At 38.4% G+C, this 23,719-nt stretch overlaps 1 protein-coding gene across 1 annotated transcript in view; it reads right to left on the bottom strand.

The window, feature by feature from the left end:
• The window catches only part of RNF145 (ring finger protein 145), a 106,907-nt gene extending 85,716 nt beyond the window's left edge, over positions 1-21,191 (bottom strand). The window contains exon 1 of the mRNA XM_031935487.1: positions 21,173-21,191. The gene's annotated coding sequence lies outside the window, so the exon portion shown is untranslated. The remainder of the gene's footprint in view (positions 1-21,172) is intronic.
• Positions 21,192-23,719: the final 2,528 nt, after the last annotated feature.

Raw genomic sequence — 23,719 nt, 5'->3', positions numbered from 1 at the left:
TCTTTCTCGCGTGACCAAGCAGTAGGTCAGTTGGTTCCGTTGGGAAGACCGCCTAGCTCAGTACTCAGTTCTGACAGCCTTCTTTGTGCTAGTTAGGATCAGAAAACGGACGCAGAGGTCAAGGATAAACCTTAAAGGTCATAACAGCTCTTTAGGGCCGCTTTCTTGAGCTCCTCACTTTCCCTTATCCTTCCAGTACTTTCCAGTTCCCTGCAGGCTTTCATGGTTGGAGGTTGCCTAGGCCACGTGGGAGGAGATGCCTTGCGCAGGGCGGGGAAGGAGCAGGGGGGCGGGGTGGGGGAGAAGCAATGGGTTTTGGCCCCTCCCTCTTAAAGTTGCAGCTTCATTGAACAGAAAAGTAAGGTTCTTCCTTTTCATTCACTTTTGGCTTCTGCAGTTTCCCATCCCCGGCTACTCTTTGCCTCTGCCACCACCTCAACTGTGAGACTGCCTGCTGACAGGGGTGACAGACCACAGGGGAAAAAGTAAAAACAGCACCCTTGTATTTCCTCCACTCTCTCTGAGCATTTTGGATCTCCCCTTTCCACCTCTCCAACCAGAAGTGGAGGGTTTCTACTGAAACTCTGTCTGCACCAGAGTGCTCACTTCTGAGCTTCAGGTTGTCTTGAGATCCTGCTGGGGGATGCTGGAGGAACAAAAATAGTAAACTCACTACCAGTTTGGTGGCACTTGTAATTCTAGCCTCCTCTGGTCTGTCTCCTAATATTTACTTTTCAGAATTCTCAAATAGTTTGGCATGCATTCTGTACAGGCTTTGTACTCAAGTTCAGTAGGCAATAAAGGGAGGTGTGTGTTTATTCCATCACGTACGGAATAAAAATCAGCCCTCACTTTTAAACCCATGCCATTGCGCCTCTCCACATGAATGTCCATAGACACTATGAACTCATCCTGTCTAATTGTATTCATCATCTACTCACCTGCCTTATCTCTTCCAGTGTTCCCTATATCAACCAGTCCCACCATCCTCATTTACCCAGTTATCCAAGCTGGAATCCTGGGCATTGTCGAGGACTCCTCTCTCTGTCTAATGTCTACATCCAATCATACATTCACTCCTGGCTTCCCTCTCCTTATTTCCATTACTTTAAATTATTCATGCCTTCATTCTTTCTTGCCTGGATTATTGCTTGTTGCCAGTTAATTGGTGTGACTAGGAAATTGTTTTTCTTTTGTTGACTTTCTACTTTGTAAACATTGTATTGGCTATATACAGAAAGCTGAACAAAGTTATAAGCTCAAAACATTATCAATAAATTACCACAAACTGAGCCCACCCATGGTCAAGAAACAGAACATTCAAAGCACTCAAAAGCCCCTCTTGGTTCTGCCTTTTTTTTTTTTTTTTTTAGACAGAGTCTGTTGCTCAGGCTGGAAGGCCATGGTGCAATCATTTGAGCACAGGAGTTCAAAGCTGCAGTGAGCTAAGAAGGTGCCACTGCGTGGGTGATAGAGCAAGATCCCATCTCTTATAAACAAACAAATAATTTTTTTTATCCCCTAGTTCTTTAATAGATAATTTATGTTTCCTTTTCTCCTGTCCTTTCCCCTTTTTTCCTATTCTTTCTTCCTCCTTCCCAAGGCATGGAAGGATTGTGAACCTACTCAGTCAATCTTAAAGGGGGCAATGGGGAGAGGGAAAACAAGGAACCCTCACAGGCTAATTTTTAAACCACATCTCTTAAGAAAATATGGAGAAGCAAAGAGAGGAAAATGTAAATTACTTGAAATTCTACCACTGTAAATATGTTGATATACTTTCAGACTTTTTCCTATGCATTTATAACACACATACACACATATATATAAGTTGCAAAAAATGGCCAGCAGTGTATATATACATACTCTTTTGTAGTCCCCTTTAAGCAACTTATTGTGAATGCCTTTCCCTCTCAAGCTTTATACTGACAACATCATTTTGAAAAGCTACATGACTTTCCATTGTGTGAACGTACTATAATTTATGAACTTTTCTTTCACTTTAAGACATTTACGCTGTTTTCTCTGTTGTAAATGATAAACACTACTGTTGTCAATATCCTTATGACAACTCCTTTGCTCACTTGTGCAATTATATTTATAGGATCAATTACTGGGTGTGAAAATTGGGATACCAAGCATGCATATGGCATTCGCTTTCTAGGGCTGCTGGAATACCACAGACCGGGGAGCTTAAACAACAGGAATGTATGGCCTCAAAGCTCTGGAGGCTAAAAGTTCAAGATCAAGGTGTCAGCAGGATTGGTTCCTTCTGAAGGCCTGTCCGCTGGCTCTGGTGGTTTGCTGGCTCTCTAGGTGCTCCTTGCCTTCTGCTGCATCACTCAATCTCCGCCTCCATCTTCACATGGTCTTCTCCCTATGTGTGCATCTCTGTGTCCAAATTTCCCCTTTTTGTGAGAACACCAGGCCTACTGAGTCTGAGACACTATGGAACACGCAAGCGGAAATATCTACTCAGTAGCTATGTATGTGGGTCTGGAGTTTAGGAAAGACAAATGTGTGAGTCAATGCCACTTCAGGGGCAGTTGACGGTCATGGGGATGGATGAAATCACCCACTAAGATCACCCTGTAACATGAGATAAAAAGAGAGCCAAGGAAAGAATTCTAGGAACTCCAATACTTACAGGATGATTAGAGGGTAAGAAGATCACTAAGGCATAATTAGACCTGGGCTTCAGGAAGTCAGCACTGGGAGTGATATTATGGAATAGCTGGAATTAGAAAGAAAGAGGAGACATGTCCCATCTCCTAGCTCTGAAGCACCCTGTGTGTCCATTCCTGACTTCAGGCACCTCCCTCCCTGCCATTGGCAATCACTGCTCTTAAGTTTTTATTAACCAATCTCTTGCTTTTCTTTATAGTTTAAGCACATACATATCTCTATGTTGTTCAATTTTTTCTATTTTTAAATGTTACACACATGGAATCTTGCTTTATGAGTTCTTCTACAGTCTGGTTATTTACTCAAAATTAGGTGTTTTGGAAGGATTTATTTTGATATGTGTGGCTATAGATCTTTCATTTTTAGTGCTGTATGGTATTGCATTGTAGGCACATATACCAGTTTATTATTATTATTATTGAAAGTAATGGTAAATACCATAATTACTTTTGCACCAACCCAATATTTGTCCACTGTATTATCATGGACATTTGGGGACATTTCCCATGTTTTGCTATTATGAATAATGTTTCCATGAACTTGTTCATACATTTCTCCTGCTTCATCTGCCCAAGAGTGTCTTTCTAGAAAATATACCACAGAGTAGAATAGTTGAATTGCTTACCCTCAGGCTTGCTTTACACCAGAAAAGACTCATATGACAATGAATTCCTGCCTCACACCATATTCAAAATTCAATTTCATGTGGATCAAACACTGAAGTTCCAAATGTAAACCTTAAGACTTTTAAGAGAAAATATGGAAGTTTTTTTTTTTTAAATTTTGAGATGGAGTTGCACTCTTGTTGCCCAGGCTGCAGTGCAACAGCGCGATCTCGGCTCACTGCAACCTCTGCCTCCTGGGTTCAAGTGATTCTCCTGCCTCAGCCTCCCAAATAGCTGGGATTACAGGCGCCTGCCACAACGTGAACTATTTTTTTGTGTTTTCAGTAGAGACGGGGTTTCACCATGTTAGCCAGGCTGGTCTCGAACTCCTGACCTCAGGTGATCTGCCTGCCTCAGCCTCCCAAATTGTTGGGATTACAGGTGTGAGCCACCATGCCCAGCTGGAATATCTTTATGACCTTAGATTAGGAAAGATTTTCTTATACAAGGTACAAGAAGAACCACCCATAAAGCAAAAGGTAATAAATCATAAGAATTAACAACTTCTTTTCAATAAAAGACATGATAAAAAGAATGAAAAGAGAAACTATAACTGGGAGAAGATAGTCATATAATATATATAATGCACAAAAATTAGTATCTAGAGTCTATGAATAATTCCTACAAATCAATAAGGAAAAAGACAAATGACTCAGTAGAAAATGAGAAAAAGGCTCATCACAGAAGAGGAAATCCAAATGCCTAGAAACACAGAAAACAAGATTCAATCTCATTAGCAATCAAATTAAAACCACAATGAGAAACTGTTTAAATCCACCAGACTAGCATAAACGTAAAAATAAGGCAATACCAAGTTTTGACAAGAATGTAGAGCAGTGTAATCTCACACACTCCTAGTGGGGGTGTGATTTTCTACAACAACTTTGAAAAGCAATTTGGCATCACCCAGTAAAGTCAAGTAAGCATGTGTCATATGCCAAGCAATTCTCCCCCTAAGGTTAAACTGAAAAAAAAAAAAAAAAAAAAAAATTATTTGTACATGTGAAGCAAGAGACACCTATAATAGCAAACAACACTGACACAATTGAAATTTCTATTGACATTAAAATGGATTACAAAATTGTCATCTATCCATATCATGGAATTTTATACAGCAGTGAAAATGAATACACTACAACTACACATAATAAATGGATGAATTTCACAACACAGAGTGAAAGCCAAGTAGTAAGTCACAGAAGGTCACATATGATGTGACTTAATAGATGTAGTTCAAAACACAGACAAAATCAAATAATAGTTTGTTTAGAGCTACCTACATGTGTGGTAAGGTCTAAGGAAAACATAGGCTTAACACAAAATTTAGGATAATAGCTACCTCTGGGTGGAGGTGAGCATGTGACAATAAACTATGATAAATATTTGAAGGAAAGGATGGAGCTTATCAGAAGTTTATAATTAAGGGCCTGACTCAGACTCTGGCCTTACAAAAGCCTTCCTGAGGAAAGGGCACGTCAGCTGTTACCTGAAGCATGAGAAACAGTTTAGAGCAGTGCTTCTCAAACCTTAGCACAGATCCCCACCAATTGCTATGGGATATAAAGGTATTTTCAATCATAGTCAGATTCTTAATTATTAAAATGGAACTTTATGCAAGTAAACTTAAAGGACTGACTATTGGAGTTTCTACCTTCCTGGAGGAAAAACGTCAATTTCTTTTTTTTCAGGCTTAGCTTCATTCTAATAGAATTTGAAAGATTTCAATCTGCTTTAATGGAAGCCAGACTTGAGAACAATGATAATATATACAAAAACTGGTGGCCATAAGCAAAAAATCTGGAAATACCCAAGTCTTTACTCTGGGTTAAAAGAGATTTACGAGAGAGACCTGGTCTTTAGAAAATGCATCGGACACCAAGTTCAGGTAGCTGCAACGAAAACATCCTTTAAAATGTATCAAATAAATGAAAAAAAAAAAACTTAAAGTGGCAATAAAAGATGGCCTGGATGAAAGCATATTTTCATAAAAGCATAAATTTGCTTTCACAAGAAGCTAAGATAAAAAGAAAGAGTGAGTAAAGTGAATAAACTGAAAAAAGCTTGCAGAAGATGAGAGATTGAGCTGCTGTTTTTATATAGGAGAATGAGATCTGGGAATTGAAGATATTAATAATTAATGCCTCAGACAATGGAGATTGTGTTGAAGATTAATAAAATAAAGTTTTTTATTGAGATAAAATTCATTTAAAAACACTCTGAAGTATACAAACCAGTGGCTTTTAGTACATTCACAATGTTATGCAACCATCACTACTATCTAACTTCAGATTTTTTTCACCCCAAAAAGAAACTCCATACACATTAAGCAGTCCCTCCCAATTCCTGCCCCCACTTCCACCTGATAACCACTAATCTGTTCTGCCTCTATAGATTTGCTTATTCTAGACATTTTATATAAATTGAAACATTATGTGGCCTTTTGTGTGGGTTCTTTAACTTAGCAAAGTGTTTCCAAGTTTCATCCATATTGTAGCAAGTATCAGCACTTCATTCCATTTTATGGCTGAATGACATTCCAATGTGTGGGTCTACCACATTTTGTTCATCCCATTCATCCACTCATGGACATGTATCTTGTTTCCACTTTCTGCCTATTACAAACTATGCCTACCATGAACACTCATGTATAAGATTTTATTTGAACACATGGTTCGATTCTCTTAGATATATTTCCAGGTGGGTAATTTCTGGGTCATATACTATAGTTAACTCTGTAACATATTTAGGGAATGTTTTTTTGTTTTGTTTTTGTTTTGTTTTTTACAGTGGCTATACTATTTTACATTCCCACCAGCAGGTTTTGAGGGTTCAAGTTTGAGGTTTCCTTGCCAATACTTATTTCACATTAAAAACAAAATTATTGTTACAGCCATCATAGTGGGTGTGAGGTGGTGTCTCACTATGGTTGGATTTGCATTTCCCTAACAACTGATGATGTTGAGCATCTTTTTATGTGCTTATTGGCTATTTTTATATTTTCTTTGGATAAATGTGCATTTATCTCCTGTATTCATTTTTAATTGGGTTTTCTTTATGTTGTTGTAAGAGTTATTTATATATTCTGGGTACTAAACCTTTATTAGATTTCTGATTTGCAGATATGTTTTCCTATTCTGTGGGTTGTCTTTTCACTTTCTTCATAGTGTGCTTTGATGCACAAAAGTTTTTACTTTGATGAAGTCCAGGTTTTTTCTTTTTCTTTTCTTGTGCCTCTGGTGTAATATTTAAGAAACCTCTGCCTAATCCAAGGTCATGAAGATTAACACCTATGTTATTAAAATGAAGTTCTGAAGAAGCTGGATTTATATGGTAAATGTATCTTCAAAAACTCTTGAAGGAAAAAGCAATAAAATCTACACTAAATTATTGAAGAAGTCAAAATAACAAATGCACTTATGGATAATGTTAAAAGTCTCAAAAATGTACTAGCTTCATTGCAGTCTGAAAAATCCAGTTTGAAAGTGAGATTTCAGAGCTTCAGCCGAAACTTAGTCATTACTAAACTGTATCAATAAAATAAAATGATTATGCAAGATTCAATTTAAAGTGATTTACTATGGAAAGAGAAAAATCTTTCCAAAGCAGATGAAAAAAATCAGTCATGCATCTGAAGTGCTAGACATCTTCAGAATCCTAGCCAAAATCTCTCTCTCTCTCTCTCTGTTTTTGAGACAGGGCCTCTCTCTCTGTTGCTCGAGCTGGAGTGCAGTGGCATGGTCACAGCTCACTGTAGTCTCAACCTCCTGGGCTCAAATGATCCTCCCACCTCAGCCTCCCAAGTAGCTGGGACCACAAGCATGCACCACTATACATAGCTAATATATTTTTAAAATTATTTTTTGTAGAGACAGGGTATCCCTGTGTTGCTCAGGCTGGTCTCAAACTCCTGGGCTCAAGAGATCCTCCTGTCTTGGCCTCCCAAAGTGTTAGGATTATAGGTGTGAGCTACTACACCCAGCCCAAATTAAAATTCTTCTAGAAAAATCAGAAAAAGCCATTCGGTCTTATAAATTATCATGAGGGAAAAAAAGCTCTTGATAGTTGGTTGAGAGGTCTATTGGCTGAGAAAAACTTTGATAACTTAAGCAAATAAAATCCGTACCTCAGAGAAATAAGGATTTAGGAAGAACTTAAGTTTCAGCTTTTTAAAAAGTATCTCTATGTCCCTCATATTCCAAAAGGAAAATTTGGCTGAGGCATGGGAAGTACTAGGATCCCTGATACCAAGACAGCGGAGCATTAGGCTGGGATGGCTCAGGGATCCAAGATCTGTGCCTCATGTGAACCAGATTCCTCCATCAGGCCAACTCCACCAGGACACATAAATTCCTCCACAACAACAGGGAAAGTTTCTCCTGGTGCTCCTTTGCTGCCTTCTTTCAATGATATTCAATGCTCAAGACCTTCTTTTGATGATGTTGAGAGACATGCACCTTCAGAAATGGAGACCAATAGGAAAGTCAATGCACATGATCTTGGTCCTTTAATTACGCCAGATTCAACCCTTTCACCTAGACAGGAAGCAGCTGCCCAGGCTCTGTTCTTCTACCTCATCTTCCTGTCAGATGGCACAGATGTGTCCCAGGGGAATGTTCCTGAGAAGCAAACCTTCTGTCATGCTCTCTTCTCTGGAAAGCCATCATGGACCTCCCCAAGGATTCTTTCCTCGGGGATGGCCATGGCCCAGCACATCCTTCACTGGCCACAAAAAATGTGTCTTCACAAGTACTAGATTTTGTCTTCTGTTCACACAACTTGAAAACAGAAGCAATGCACCTTCAGAATTGATCATGCCTCCCAAGAAGCCTACTTCCAAAGATCAGAATCATAAAATGCATTTTTGCTTTCTTCATAAGCAATTTTGATATTTTCTGTCAGTTTCATTGCTATTAAGTGATCATTCCATGCCTCAAATGAAAGCTAGAGAGAATTACAATTCTTATGATACTGTTTTATAACTGTAGATTACCTAAATGTGAATTTTTAAGCAAATTGTTTCCATTTTATTCTATTTGTATGTAATTATACTATTTTTCTTGTTAAGTCCACTAAAATAATTCATAAACACAGCAAAAACTTTGTCTTCTAATATAATTTTGAATATTTTCTCTTTTAGCTTTATTGCTATTAAGCGATTATATAAGTACTCAAGTGGAAACATGATAGAATTATAATTCTCAGGATAGTGTTTTACAAACACACATCGTATAAATGGAAGTTTTGTTAGTAAATTGCCTCCATTTTATTTGATTTCTGCATAAAATACATTCTTTTCAACATTGCTATTTAACAAGTCTCTTCTGTTAGTCCAGAAAAATAGCAATAATCTTCTATTTTTCAATTTCTCTTTAGTTTCTCTGTAGTAGTTACGTGATTACACAATTGCTCAAATGGAAGCTCAATAGAATTATCATTTTTAGGATAGTATTTATGAATTTATTTTCAAGTGAATTTTATTTTCTTCAATCTCTAAATAGTATGAAGACGGCATTTCAATTGCTGATGTTTAACAAGTCCCCAGTAACACAAACTGTAGTTGCAGTAAGTGCAGTTGTGTAAGTAAACACATGGAGACATTTGAAATTCAGTTTATTTCTGTATATAGCAGGGGCTGAATTTACTCTAAATAATTAATATATTTATCTAAACAAATGTCAGTTTAAAAAGAGCTGTCTTAAAATAACTTCCTCTCCTGGGTGACTTAAAAGAGGCAATCTAGGAGAAAACTACATTCTTTTATTCTGTCAACCATGCTATGGATCCTTAGGGACCTGGGTTTTCTTTTAGGGATCAAAATCTTACACCTATTGAAGGCCAAACATGGCTAGGCATGGTGGCTCACACCTGTAATACCAGCACTTTGGGAAGCCAAGATAGAAAGAATGCTTGAGCTCAGGAATTCAAGACCACCCTGGGCAACAAAGTGAGACCCTGTCTCCACAAAAAAACCAAAATATTAGCTGAGTGTAGTGGTGTGTGCCTGTGATCCCATCTACTCAGGAGGCTGAGGAAGGAGGATCACTTGAGCCCCAGATGTCAAGGCTGCAGTGAACTATAATTTTGCCAGCGCACTCCAGCCTGTGGGTAACAAAGCCAGACCCTGTGTCAATGTTTTTTTTTAAAAAACGGCAAAACATACCTTTAAAATAAAGCGGGAAAAATCTGCCTATAATCTACTTTAAGTCTTCTGTGAGGTAGTATTGCACACTGATAGCTAAGATTGAGAATTCACTGTGGAAGGCAATAGAAAAAAGCAGGTAACAATTTTTTTTCACACTGACAGTCTGTTTCTCACATATACAGGCCCTCTTTTAAGGGGTTCTTTATCTTAATGTTAGCAACTACTACCATTTGTGTCCCTGCAGTTGCCCAAGAAATGTTGAGTGAATTAAATTTCATTTTGAACCCAGAGATACTAATTAAACTTATTTTAAGTGATGTTTTAAAGATGAAAAAGGACCAATGACTATATATTTCTCCACAAGCGATGAATAAAATAGTTTTCAGAAAGTTTGGAGTGGGTGCTTAAAACCATATTCGGGGGTGGCTTGATTTTTCAAATTTCCTGTGGCCACATTTTGGATTATTTCAATTCCAATGTGATACAAAATTTGGAGAAATTGAAAAGAAATTTTATAAAAATTATAATGAGGAAATATACAGCACAGAAGAGTAAATGGGAGACAGACTAAAGCATTAAAAGTACAGATTCCAGAACTGTCCAGTACAGCAGCCACTAGCCACATGTGGCTACTGAGCATTCGAAATATGGCTAGCATGGACTGAGATACATTGTGAGTATAAAGTACACAATGGATTTAACATGATTTAGTATAAAGAAAAGTCTGTGAAATCTCTCTGTTTTCCCCCATTGGAACTCTACTTTTGCATTCAGACAGGCAGGGGATACCTCATCCTTTGAATACTGGCACATTAAGAGCAGTCACATAGGTAAGAACTGAACACAAGCACTACAAGACAGGAGGTTAAGCAAGATCTAGAAATCAAGGTCATCAACAAGAACGGTTATTTTTTCTTTTCCAGGAAAAAAGAATGGAAGAAACAGAAGGTACTGGGCACAATGTACCAAACACTGTGTTTTCAATGACTCCAGATTCTATGACTGCCTGGAGGGGTTTTGCAGGATCAGTGCAATGTCATGTGATTATTGGAAATTATTCCCTTTTTTCAAGAATTTTTCAAGAATTAGGTTAAGTTAGATTTGAGCAAACTTAATTACCTTGCCAGTCATTTGTTTTTCAGAAACATAATAATCTATGTATTTGATTCAATTAGTAGAAGGCCCATGGGTTGTTTTGTAAATCACAAGTGTAAAATAGAGACTCTAAAAGTCATTTAATGAGCAATTACCACCTTCTAGGCAATGACCTTGTGAGAGAAATACCATTATGCCTATTTTACTAATATGAGAAATGAATCAAAAAGAGGTGAAGTAACTTGTTCAAAGAAATACACCAAGTGGGGGAGCTGATTTGTACCCACAAATGGTTCTTCATTAATTCTCTTTCAGCTGAGGAAGACAATTTCAAATGTAAGCATATGTCCTGATTTTATCTTGTGTACATCATATTAAAACTCAGAAGGACTGGTTAGCCAATCGACATCATCCTTCAAACTTCTCTCCCTCTCTCCCTTCACTCAATCTAGTCAACAATTAGAAGACAGAATCAAAGTGTGATTTGTTGATACCTGAAAAAGACTATGATGACTGAAGGAACTGTAGAGTACGCTAGATCACAAAAAATAATTCCTGCATGTTGATGGTGAGGGTTCAGTTCTTGTTCTCCCCATCACAATTCTGTGTATATGCCATCAGGACAAATGCTTGCAAATCTAGGCAAACTGCTGATTGTGGGAGGGTGGGGCAGAGTGGAGAATGAATCAGCTGTTAAGATAAATCATCTGTTCAACTGTTAACCCCAGGCAAGCACAAAAACCCCCAGAATATTATGAAAGAATATTCTTAAGCACTAGATGTTTTTAGGAATTCTAGAAACAAAGACTGAGATAGCACTTGTTATAGACTTTTTTTTTTTTTTAGAGCGGTTTTAGGTTCACAGCAAAACTGAAAGGTACATAGATGGCTGGGTGCAGTGGCTCACACCTGTAATCCCAGCACTTTGGGAGGCAGAGGCAGGCACATCACTTGAGGCCAGAAGTTCGAGACCAGCTTGGCCAAAATGGCAAAACTCCCTCTTTACTAAAAATGCAAAAATTAGGCGGGCGGTAGTAGCACATGCCTGTAATCCCAGCTACTCGGGAGGCTGAGGAGGATTGCTTGAATCCAGGGAGGGAGAGGTTACAGTGAGCCGAGATCAACCACTGCACCCCAGCCTGGGTGACACAGTGAGACTCACTCTCCAAAAAAAAAAAAGAAGACACACAGATTTCCCATATATCCACTACCCCATTCAGGAACAGCCTCTCCTACTACCAACATCCCCCATTAGAGTGGTACGTTTGTTACAATCGATGAACTTGTACTGACATATCATTATCACCCAAATATTATTAAACAATCTCTCCTTTTCTTACTTTTTTTGTGGTTATTAGAAAATTTAAAATTACACATATGTGGCTTGTGTTATATTTCTATCAGACAATGTTGCTCTAGAATCAGCCTGCCTGGGTGTTAAATCCTCCACAAACCTGAGGTGTGACCTTACACACTTAACATCACTATGTCTCAGTTTCCTTAAGTGCACAATGGGCTTAAATTTAGACAATAAAGCAGTGGTCCCCACCCTTTTTGGCACCAGGGATCACGTTTCTTGGAAGACAATTTTTCCTCGGAACGGGGTGGGGGTGGGGGAATGGTTTCAGGATGAAATTGTCCCATCTCAGGTTCTCATAAGGAGTGCCCAGCCTAAATCCCTCGCATGCGCAGTTCACGATAGGGTTCCTGTTCCCGCTCCTATGAGAATCTAATGCCACCACTGATCTAACGGGGCAGAGCTCAGTTGGTAATGCTCACGCGCCACGCTCACCTCCTGCTGTGCGGCCCGCTTCCTTTCTGTGGCCCAGGGGTTGGGGACCCCTGCTTTAAAGGGTTAAGAGCACTTCTTAGATATACTGATGTTGGCATGTGCCAGTGTTTAGTAATAATAGCAAGGGTACCAGCAAAATTATCAAAGAGTGAGCCTGTTCAGAGACAGAACAGAACTGGAAGTGGGATATAGTTGAAAAATGGAAGGATCACTAGAGAAGTTTATTAAAACACACACAAACAAAAACAATACAAAACAAGCAGGCAACTAGTTAATGTTTAAAGTTACATTTTCCAGGGTCATAAAAGCATCATTCCTATGTCAGTTATTACAGAGGAAATCTGGAGGAAATAGTGCCAGATGTCAGGTATGCTGACCTGGCAGGTATGATGTCAGGTATTGGTTGAAAATAAAAATAAATACATCTACAAAGCAAGGACAGTGATACATCTGTGGCTGTTAACTGGAGTCTTAGGTTTTCATCCCCCAGCCTTGTTGAGGATGCAGAAACTGAATTAAGCCAACATCAGAGGCAGAGCACCAAGCAACAAAATCTGATTTTAAACAGATTGCTGCCAGTGATTTTCTCAAACCGTAAGTAAAACACAGAATCTATAGTTTGCCCATTTTTTGTTTTGAGACAAAAAGTTTTGATACCCGTAAGGTTGTGAGAATTAAATAAAATATCACATCTATTATATTTACATGCATTAATAATAGCTTTTATTATTAAAATGTTAATTGGGAATATTATTATGGGAAAGTCATGAGGATAAAAAAGTTATAGGTTAGATTCACCATGTTTAAAATAATAATACGGCTGCGCGCAGTGGCTCACGCCTGTAATCCCAGCACTTTGGGAAGGCCAAGGCAGGTGGATCACGAGGTCAGGAGATCGAGACCAGCCTGGCCAACATGATGAAACCCCGCCTGTAATAAAAATACAAAAAAATTAGCTGAGCATGGTGGCACGCACCTGTAGTCCCAGCTACTCGGGAAGCTGAGGCAGGAGAATCGCTTGAACCTAGGAGGCGAAGGTTGCAGTGAGCCAAGATCGTGCCACTGCACTCTAACCTGGCAACAGAGTGAGACTCCGTCTCAAAATAATAATAATAATGATGATAATAATAATAATAATAATTTGTGAATTACATCAAAATTGGCATTAAAATATAATCAGATTCAGAAAGATTAATTTTTTCTTAGAGTCAGGTTCCCATTCTGTCACCCAGGCTAGAGTGCAGTGGCATGCTCATTGCTCACTGCAGCCCTGAACTCCTGGGCTCAAGTGATTCTCACATCTCAGTCTCCTGAGTAGCTGGGACTATAGGCATGCGCCATCACTCCTGACTAAGTTTTTCTATTTTTAATAGAGACAGGGTCTCACTTTGTTGGCCAGGCTGGTCTCGAACTCCTGGCCTGAAGTGATCCTCCTGTCTTAGCCTCCCAAAGTGCTGGGATTCCAGGAGTAAGCCACCACACCCAACCTCAGAAAGAGTAATTTTAAGAAAAAAATTAATGTAGAAATCACTGTTGATTTAAAATACGGAGCATTTCAAGATTGGAGAGTCGTGAACTAATGTGGAACTATTTAATACTTTTTACATTTGCTAGTAGCAGTGACAGCAGAAAATACGTTTCCAGGTGGTAGAATTTAAAATTAATGTAAATCCAAAGAGGTAAGATATGAATGGAAAGGAAGAAAATGAGTGATTTTCTTACGGATAAAATGTGACTATCATTAAAAAACAGAGTGGGTGAATGAATAATAAATTAACTAGAATATTAAGAGAAGGAAAAGAGTAACATTGAGACTTGTTAGGAAAATAATTAACACTGTTAACTGTCAGTATAAAATCACTTCAGGAGTGGCTAATAGGCCTACAGAGAGGATCTCATCCCTGAGAACCCTCCCCAGTACACAGGGGCAAGCTCAGGCAGAACCTGATCCCTTAGGCAGAACTGATTGGTTCAGAGAAGAACATGTGGCCTAAATGAGGCCAATAAGAGTCCATCTCGGGAGTTTGGAATTTGGAGCTGAGCAATACGAAACTGGGAGTCAGAGTCATATAAATGGCAGTGTTCTTGAGAGAAGGTCTGTGGATCTAGAATTTATTGTTGAGGATCTTGAATTCGCTTTGGCTCCTAGTTCAACAACAGGCATAACTGTGTCTGGCACTGTGGCCTTTCTAATACTGCTCTCCTGCTTCCTCTCCACAACCCCTTTTAGGCTCAAGCTAGCATGTTTAAGTTTCTGTTATTTAAAACCATAAATAATATTTCAAAACAAGTCACTTGAGGTAATATTTATACAGTATCAAGAAAAAATTTACTACTTTGATGTTTTCAATAAAATTCTACATACTAAATGTAAATTAGATTCTATAAAATGTATTTAAGTATGAATGATGAAGCTCTGAAAATTCCAGGAGAGAGAAATGCAAATATCAGGGAAATAATAATAGCTATCAATAAAGAGGAAGAACATGAATTTTCCATTTGGTTTTATGGACTACATGATTCTTATGTTTCTCATTTTGCAAATGGAAGATTGATGGAAACTGTCAAAATCTAGCCCAGGCCCATAGGCTGTTGTTTGAGAACTATTAAACCATAGAGGCTATGAAATACAGAACATATTTATCTTTTTGTCTTTTGGCTATTCAATAAACTCATTTTTACAAATTTGGAATTGAGGTCAGGGGAAATTGATTGCTTCAAGGTCAGGAGGGTAATTTTAGGCAAGGCTGCTTCTAGAACCCTGTCTAATGCTCTTTGGAAATAAACACATTGCTAAAGAAATGTCTCCTGAAGATTGGAAGCATAATGAATAAAACAAGGTAGCCTATTCATTACAGATATCTTATTGGTAATCAAAGCTTGCCTTGTTGTGTTGTAAATGTTTAGATTATAACTGTCTAGACATTTCATTAATATTTATTGAACCATGGGAGATATTAATTTGTTCACTTATGAGTCACTGTGGATGTAAAAAAAACAAATAAATGAAATTACCCTCATAATGTTAAATACTACAACATAACAATTTGATGTTCTTTTTTAAGATTTCAAAGTGAATGTTGATTAGGCAGCAATACATTATGCTAAAATTTTCATCTCAGAAATAGTTTCATTAGTCTAGAATTTGTTGGTTGGGACATTGTAATTATTATTCCATAAGAAAGAAGATACTATCTCTAATGCACATGATTTTGGATATAAAAGAGAAGCACACATTTTATTGTTCCTATTAAAACTGTGCATGGGACATCATGGAAGGTCTGTTCCACCCTTCGACTATGGGAAAATTTCTACTCTATATTCTTCTCTATAAATCATAATGAAATTAAATGAATGTAGATATTCTGCCACCCTGCAATCTTTACTAACTTTGAAATTTTCATTTTGTTTACTAAATAAAGAAAACTAATATATTAATCTGTGTCAAAGAAAAGTAGGATCAGTTTTTTATAATGAGTACATATTATCATTATTATTTTTGAGATGGAGTTTCACTCTTGTTGCCCAGGTTGTAGTGCAATGGTGCAATCTTGGCTCACTGCAACCTCTCCCTCCTGGATTCAAGCTATTCTCCTGCCTCAGCCTCCCAAGGAACTGGGATTACAGGTGCCTGCCACCATGCCCAGCTAATTTTTTGTATTTTTAGTAGAGATGGGGTTCACCATGTTGGCCAGGCTGGTCTCAAATTCCTGACCTCAGGTGAACCACCTGCCTCTGACTCCCAAACTGCTGGGATTACAGGCTTGAGCCACCACACCCAGCCGAGTACATGTTATTTTTATAAATGAGAGAAAATGCATTTTACTGTCAGAAAAAGTGGAATCAAGTCATGACAATGTTTTCCACTCCTGTTGGTAACTTTTCAACCCTATATTTAGGTTATGCTTGCTATATCATATATATTTATTTTGTTTTGTTTGCTATATCATATATAGATATGTTTTGTTTTCAAGATGAAAACAAAAAATTGCCTTTTTTTTTCTCATTGTAAAAGTAATACAGAGACTTCCGGTTCCAAGACAGTTCCAGTTGTACGTCTCCCTATTCTTCTGCTAAGTATAGCTAAAAACCCTGGACAGTATATGTAAAGTAAATATAAGGGGATTCTGGAAGGTAGAAATAAGGCAGATTGGCTATTTACCTTAAAAGACACGCTAGCAAATTCCTTGGGATTTCTTTTTGCTTCATATATCCCAGACTGGGTACTGGCAATACAGGCAACCTAGAAATGCCAGGGGGTTCACATAACGACCCCCCATCCCTACCCCGAGCCTGCTCTCTCTAGACAAAGGACCAGGAAAGGAATAGCCTAGTAAGACAGAAAGCATTTAGTTAATAACCACCTGTGCAGAAAAGTTACCATGGGAGGCCTGAGCCTGCTATCCTTAGAAATTCTTGCTTGCAAGATTGGTCTTTGGCTGGCATCTGGGAACATCCTACTGTTCCTACACAGATATGAAACTTTCCCCAAATGATAAGAATGGCTCACTGAGCCTAGACTGTTGGCAAACAATGTAACTTCTGCTGCACAGCTGCTTTCCTTCTGAGAGTCTGCAATTTTGATAGGTGCAAGACAGTGGGTATCTACATGATTGACACAGTTGTCTGTGTCCCCATCCAAATCTCATCTTGAATTGTAATTCCCATAATTCCTCCATGTCGAGGGAGGGTCCTGATAGGAGGTGATTGGATCATAGGGGTGGTTTCCCCCATGCTCTTCTCGTGATAGTGAGTGAGTTCTCATGAGATCTGATGATTTTCTAAGGGTCTGAATTTCCCCTGCTTGCACATACTCTCTTGCTGCCATGTGAAGAAAGTCCTTGCTTCCCCTTCACCTTCTGCCATGATTGTTAAGTTTCCTAAGGCCAACCCAGACATGTGGAACTGTGAGTCAATTACATCTCTTTCCTTTATAAACTACCCAGTCTTGGGCAGTTCTTTATAGCAGCAGCAGTGAAATGGACTAATACAATAATCAACTGTCCCCAAAACTTAGGGCACTGAGTCTCTAATAATCTTTCTTTGTAGACACGATTCATGCCTGTTGTCACAGTTCCCTGTTAACAAAATTAAGTGTGCTCTGTATAATTTCCCTGGGAGAGAATCCTTAGAATCTTGTGCTTGGTTTCCTCCAGACTTCATTCCATGAGGCTATTCCTTTTGCTCATTTTATTTGTGACTGCAACTATATGCTGAGTGCTGAGTCCTAGTGAAACGCTGAACCTGGGAGGGTTCTTGGAGACCCCTGACACACTGCCATACTCCAACCAAATATCACAGAAAAAAGGAGTGGTCCCACCCCCACCAATCAGTAGTAGCTGAATGGGAAGCCTAGACTTTCACCCTTGATGGACTATAGGGTCTCCTAAACCCCCACCAGGCTGGTTTCAGAGAAGGCTGAGTGGAAGCCAAACTTTCACCATCTTCCAGTGGTAATGAGTCCCCCACACATCCTCCGAAGTGTCATTGGAGGCCACATGAGGATGTAACAGTGAAACAGCAAAAGAACTGACATAACTAATCAACTTTTTAAAGGGACCTTTACTCATTCCTGCATGTAGGCTAGGATAATTTTAGAACACTGAGATAATATGCAAAAACAGCAATCACGTAGTTTTAAAAACTAACTCTAGGATTAAAGGAGAAGTATGTAAGCAGCTAACTATATTTTGTTAAAGATGTATAGGAACATTTGTCATGTGACAAAGAAGTTCCCAACCACTTTGGACCCTCACCGGTGCCCAGATATCTGTGGTCATTGGTCATCTCTTGATCTCAACTCCCTCCTTGTCCCCTTACCCTTAACATAAAAAGAGCCTAAAATTTGTACTGACTTAAGATGGTACTTTAGAATGATGGTCCACCATCTTTTCAGTTAGCTGGCTATCTGAATAAATCTGCTTTTCCTTCCACCAACCATCATTTTTCATGTCTGGCTTTCAAGCAGTGAGCAGCTGAACCTAGGTTCAGTTACATAGGGCAGTAATGAGGCATCCCTCTCCCTCCCAACCAGGGTGGTATCAGTGGAGGCCTAGTAGGGAGCCTGAACTCCCAACCCTGCCGAGCAGTAATGACATGCCTTCCCCACCAACCTAGGTTGTCAAAGGAGGCCTGATGGAGAGCTTTGACTTTCTCCCCAGAGAGGTTGAAGGTGGCATCTCCCTTCTCCTAACAATTCAGTGTCAGAGGAGGCCTGCTGAAACAGAACATTTAATAAGATTCAGCACCAAGATAATACAGATGTTGGAATGATGTTATCCTAGCCTACATGATAAGAGTTTTAAAGCAGTCATCATAAAATGCTTCAACGAACAACTAAGAGCATGCTCAAAATGAATAAAATGTCTTAGCAAAGGAATAGAAGGTATAAAGAAAAAATAGATGGAGATTTTAGAACTGAAAAATACAATATCCCAAAAAAATCAGTGGATGGAAGAATGGAGGGGACAGAAGAAAGAATCAATGAACCTGAAGATAGAACAAGAGAAGTTATCTAATCTGAACAATGGAGAAAAAATGGACTGAAATAAAATGAACTGAGGTTCAGGGACCTGTAGACTATACCAAAATATCTAACATTTGCACTATCAGAGCCCTGGAAGGAGAGGAGAAAGAGGGTAGACCTCAAAAAGTATTTAAAGAACTCATGTTTGAAAATTGCCCAAATTTGACTACAGACATAAGCTTACAGATTAAAGAAGCTGAGTGAACCCCAAACAAACACAAATAAATCTCCACCATGACACATCATTAGTCAAAATTCTGAAAACTAAAGACAAAAAAGTAAAAATATTGAAAGCAGCAAAAGGGAAACAATGGCTTATGAGTAGGGTAGAAAACAATTAGAATGACACAGGATTTCTCATCTAAAACATTGGAGTCTAGAAGAAAGAAGCACATTTTTCAAGTGCCAAAAGAAAAGAACAGCCAGCCCAGAATTCTATATCCAGTGAAAATATGCTTCAGGAATAAAGGGGAAATCAAGACATTCTAAAATGAAGGAGGACTAAGAGCTTTTGTTGCTAGCTGACCTACTGTGATGGTTAATTTTAGATGTCAATCTGACTTGATTAAGGAATACCTAGAAACCTGGTAAAGCATTATTTTTGGGTGAGTCTGTGAAGATGCTTCCAGCAAAGATTAGTGTGTGAGTCTGAGTGGACTAGCTGGGGGAGATCCAACGCAATGTGGGCAGGCACCATCCAATCTGCTAGGGTTTCAGAAAGAACAAAAACAGAGAAAAGGTGAATGTGTCATTCTATCTGCTGGAACTGGAATGTGCTTTTTCCTTCCTTGTCCTAGGAAAACAACTCCAGGCTCCCTAGGCCTTTGAACTCTAGGACTTATACCACAGTCACCCTCCCTCCCCAACCAACTGGGTTCTTAAACCTTTGTCCTTAGACTAGGAGTTACATCACCAACTTCCCTGGTTCTGCAGCCTTGGAGCTTAGACACTGCCATACTACCAGCATCCCAGGGCCTCCAGTTTGCAGATGACCTGTTGAGGGATTTCTCAGCCTCCACAATTGTGTGAGCCAATCCCCCTAATAAATCCCTTTACACTTCACTTGAACTAGTAACACGTTATCGCTAATTCATTGTTTTAAGTTATGTAAATATAGTGTAATACCTAGAGCAACCACCACAAAATTTACACAGAGATAAACTGAAAAAAATTTTACAAAGAGATATACTGAAAAACACTGCAGACAAATCGAAATGGAATTCTAAAATAATATTCAAGAAATCAACAGAAAAACAAGAAAAAAATAGAAAAGCTAAAAATAGAAGCAACAAACAGAAAACAAAATATGGGTTGGAAGACTTAAGTCTCAACAGATTACGAATTACCTTACAAACAAATAGTCTACTTTATTTCTAAAAGGCAAAACTCAGAAACAACTAAAATGCCCAATAAGTGAATGGCTAGACACATTGTTGTAAATCCACACAGGGAATCCTACTCAGTCATAAAAAGAAATGAACCATTGATACACAAAATAGTTTGACTGGATATCAAGGGCCTTATGATGAAAGAAGAGGCTGATCTCAAAACACTTATACTGTATGATTCCATTTACATAATATTCTGGAAATGACAAAATTATAGAGGTAGAAAACAGATTAGTGGCCAGTGATTAGGAGCAGTCAGAGGAATGGGAATGGATGTGAGTACAAAGAAGTAACACAAGTGCTATGTTTGTGGTGATGGAATAGTTCTTTGTGTTGATCATAGTGGTAATTACATGAATCTGCATATGATAAAATGGCATAGAACTATAAGTACACTCATTGCATCAATGTCACTTTTCTGGTTTTGATGTACTACAGTGATGTAAGATGTAATTCACTGGGAAAAAGTGAAGGGTACAAATGACTTTTCTTTTCGCAGAAGTTTATAATAATTAAAGATTATAATTATAAAGTAATGTAAGTATAATTATAAATAGAAGTATATTTATAGTTATAATTATCGTTTATAAGTATACAATCTTTATAATTATTTTTAAATAATTGTAGATTTTAAATAATTGTAGATTTAGATAATTGTAGATTCCCAGGAGAATCTACAATTATCTAAAAATAGAGTTAAAAAAGCCTCATAAAAGACCAGGCATGGTGGCTCATGCCTGTAATTCCCAGCACGTTGAGAGGCCAAGATGGGTGAATTGTTTGAGTTCAGGAGTTTGAGACCAGTGTGGGCAACAGAGCAAAACTCTGCCCTAGAAAAACAACATGCATACAAAATTAGCTGGATGTGTTGGTGCGTACCTGTAGTTTAAGCTACTCGAAATGCTGACGTGGATCACCTGAGCCTGGCACTTCAAGGTTGCAGTGAGCCATGATGGTGCTGCTGCACTCCAGCCTGAGTAATGGAGCAAGATCAAAAAAAAAATCACATAAACTATACATATGTGTATGTGTGTGTACAAAGTCTAGAAAAGCAATGATAGGCTCTACAAAAAGTTAGCAGAGTTATGAATTATCTGTATTAGTTGAATATTTTTTAAAAGAATGCCTTTATGAACTTCTCATATATAAAAAGTAATGTAAAATCATTGTAAAAAATTCAGATATACATAGAAACATAAATAAGATGAAAATCGCCCGTTCTATGATGCCACAGATAATTTCATTAATTCACCTAACAAATATTTACTGAGTACATTCTACAGAGCTACGATCTATCACGATTTTAGTGTGCACTTCAGAACTTTCCTGTACCTCCAGAGTTATATACAAATTGTAATCATTCATTGATATGTATTGTTACAAGCGTAATATGTACAGCTGACCTTCTGGATCCACAGGTTCCAAAACTATGGATTCAATCAACTTTGGGTCAAAAGTATTCGGGGAAAAAAACCAGAGATAATAAGACAACAATAAAAAATAATGGAAGTAAAAGCAATACAGTATACCAACTATTTACATAGCATTTCCATTGTATTAGATATTATAAGTAATTGAGAGATGATTTAAAGTATATGAAAGAATATGTATAGGTTATATGCAAATACTATGCTATTTTATATGAGGGACTTGAGCATCCTCAGATTTTGTTATTTGTTGGGGGTCCTAGAACCAATTCCCTACCAATACCAAAGGACAACTGTTATATAATAAGCTCTGATTACTTAACATTCATTATTCATTCATTTAGCATATATTTATTGAGCACCTATATTAGCCAATATCATGCTAGGTTCTGAGAATAGAAAGGTGAATAAATTGTTTCCTAACAAAATTTACTGATATGGTTTGTCTTCGTGTCCCCACCCAAATCTCATCTCAAATTATAATTCCCACGTGTTGAGGGAGGGACTTGGTGGGAGGTGACTGGATCATGGGGGTGGTTTCCTCCATGCTGTTCTCATGATAGTGAGGAGCTCTCATGAGATCTGACGGTTTAAAAGTGGCAGTTTCCCCTGCGTGCGTGCTCTCTCTCTCTCCTGCTGCCATGTAAGACATGCCTTGCTTCCCCTTCACCTTATTCTATGATTGTAAGTTTCCTGAGGCCTCCCTAGCCCTGTGGAACTGTGAGTCAATTAAACCTCTTTCATTTAGAAATTACCCAGTCTCAGGTAGCATCTTTATAGCAATGTGAAAAGTAATATGCTTATAATATAGTGGGAGAGAATATCACTAAAGAAATAATATTTCCAAGAAGTATACAACTATAGATTAGGTCAAGTTCAGACAACTGTAAACAATGTTCTGAATATTCATCTGTGAAAGGAAAGGGTGATGGCTATGATGGCAAGATACCGTGGCATGTTTATTATTGATGGGAATGAGCCGGTAGAAAGAGGTTAAAAATACAAGAGCAAGAGAAGGGAATCCTGGATCTATAGAAAGCTTCCTTAGAATAAAAAAGCCAGAGACCAAGTGAAAGGGTTGGCTTCAAATAGAAGGGAACTGCCTCAACTGAAATAAGTAAAAGTGAGGACGACTGAAAATATAGCTTAGTTTGTAGATTTAGAGGTTTGAAGAATTGCCAAAATATGGGACAATGTCATCTGCCCAGAGCAAAGGCGTATGTTGCAAGTTCTGAGGTTTGAAGAGAATGGAGTTTTTAAGTATTAGTTTGGGGAAAACATGCTGAATAGAGAAGGGCAATAACTGGGCATGCTTCATTAAGAACCTGTATTCTGTCACGTGAGGCAGATTCTAAATATTTTCAGCTCTCTTATTGCAGGCAAGATAAAGGCAAATGAGTAGGTATTAGAAGAGAGAGAGACAAACTTCTAGAGGGAACTAAATTTTTAAAGAGGATTGTCTTCCCACTGGGAAGAGAGGGAAAGCTTTATGAGGGGAGTAGATCTGAGCTGGGCAAGAGAACACACTTGCTGGAGAAAGAAAATGTCCAAAGAGAGAAAAGGGGAGAAAAAGTCTGGGGGAGATGGAAATACAAGCAGAGTAGAGGTGGATTTCTGGCCTAGGTGCAGGAATGTCCTTTTGTCTTCCAAAGCAAATGTGGTCTTAGTAATATTAACAGTTTATCATCTGATGTTGTGAAATTGTTTCTATACATTTTTTAGACTCTTAAGACCTGACAATCTATGGAGGAATTCCCAGGCATCTTTAGCTGCTACACAGATGACTGAATGAAGGACAAGTATATTATCCTCCACATATTAAAAGAGAGGCTCCAGGGAGCAACAGAAGGCAAAAGTTTTTATTTTTTTCTTGAAACAGAGTCTTGCTCTGTCACCCAGGATGGAGTGCGGTGGCATGATCTTGGCTCACTGCAACCTCCACCTCCCAGGTTCCAGCGATTCTCATGCCTCAGCCTCTCGAGTAGCTAGGGTTACAGAA

This window comes from Piliocolobus tephrosceles, chromosome 4 (assembly GCF_002776525.5).
Source record: "Piliocolobus tephrosceles isolate RC106 chromosome 4, ASM277652v3, whole genome shotgun sequence".
Lineage (NCBI taxonomy): Eukaryota > Metazoa > Chordata > Mammalia > Primates > Cercopithecidae > Piliocolobus > Piliocolobus tephrosceles.
Note: the sequence above shows the minus strand (reverse complement) of the source record. Positions and strands in the feature narration are given on the sequence as shown.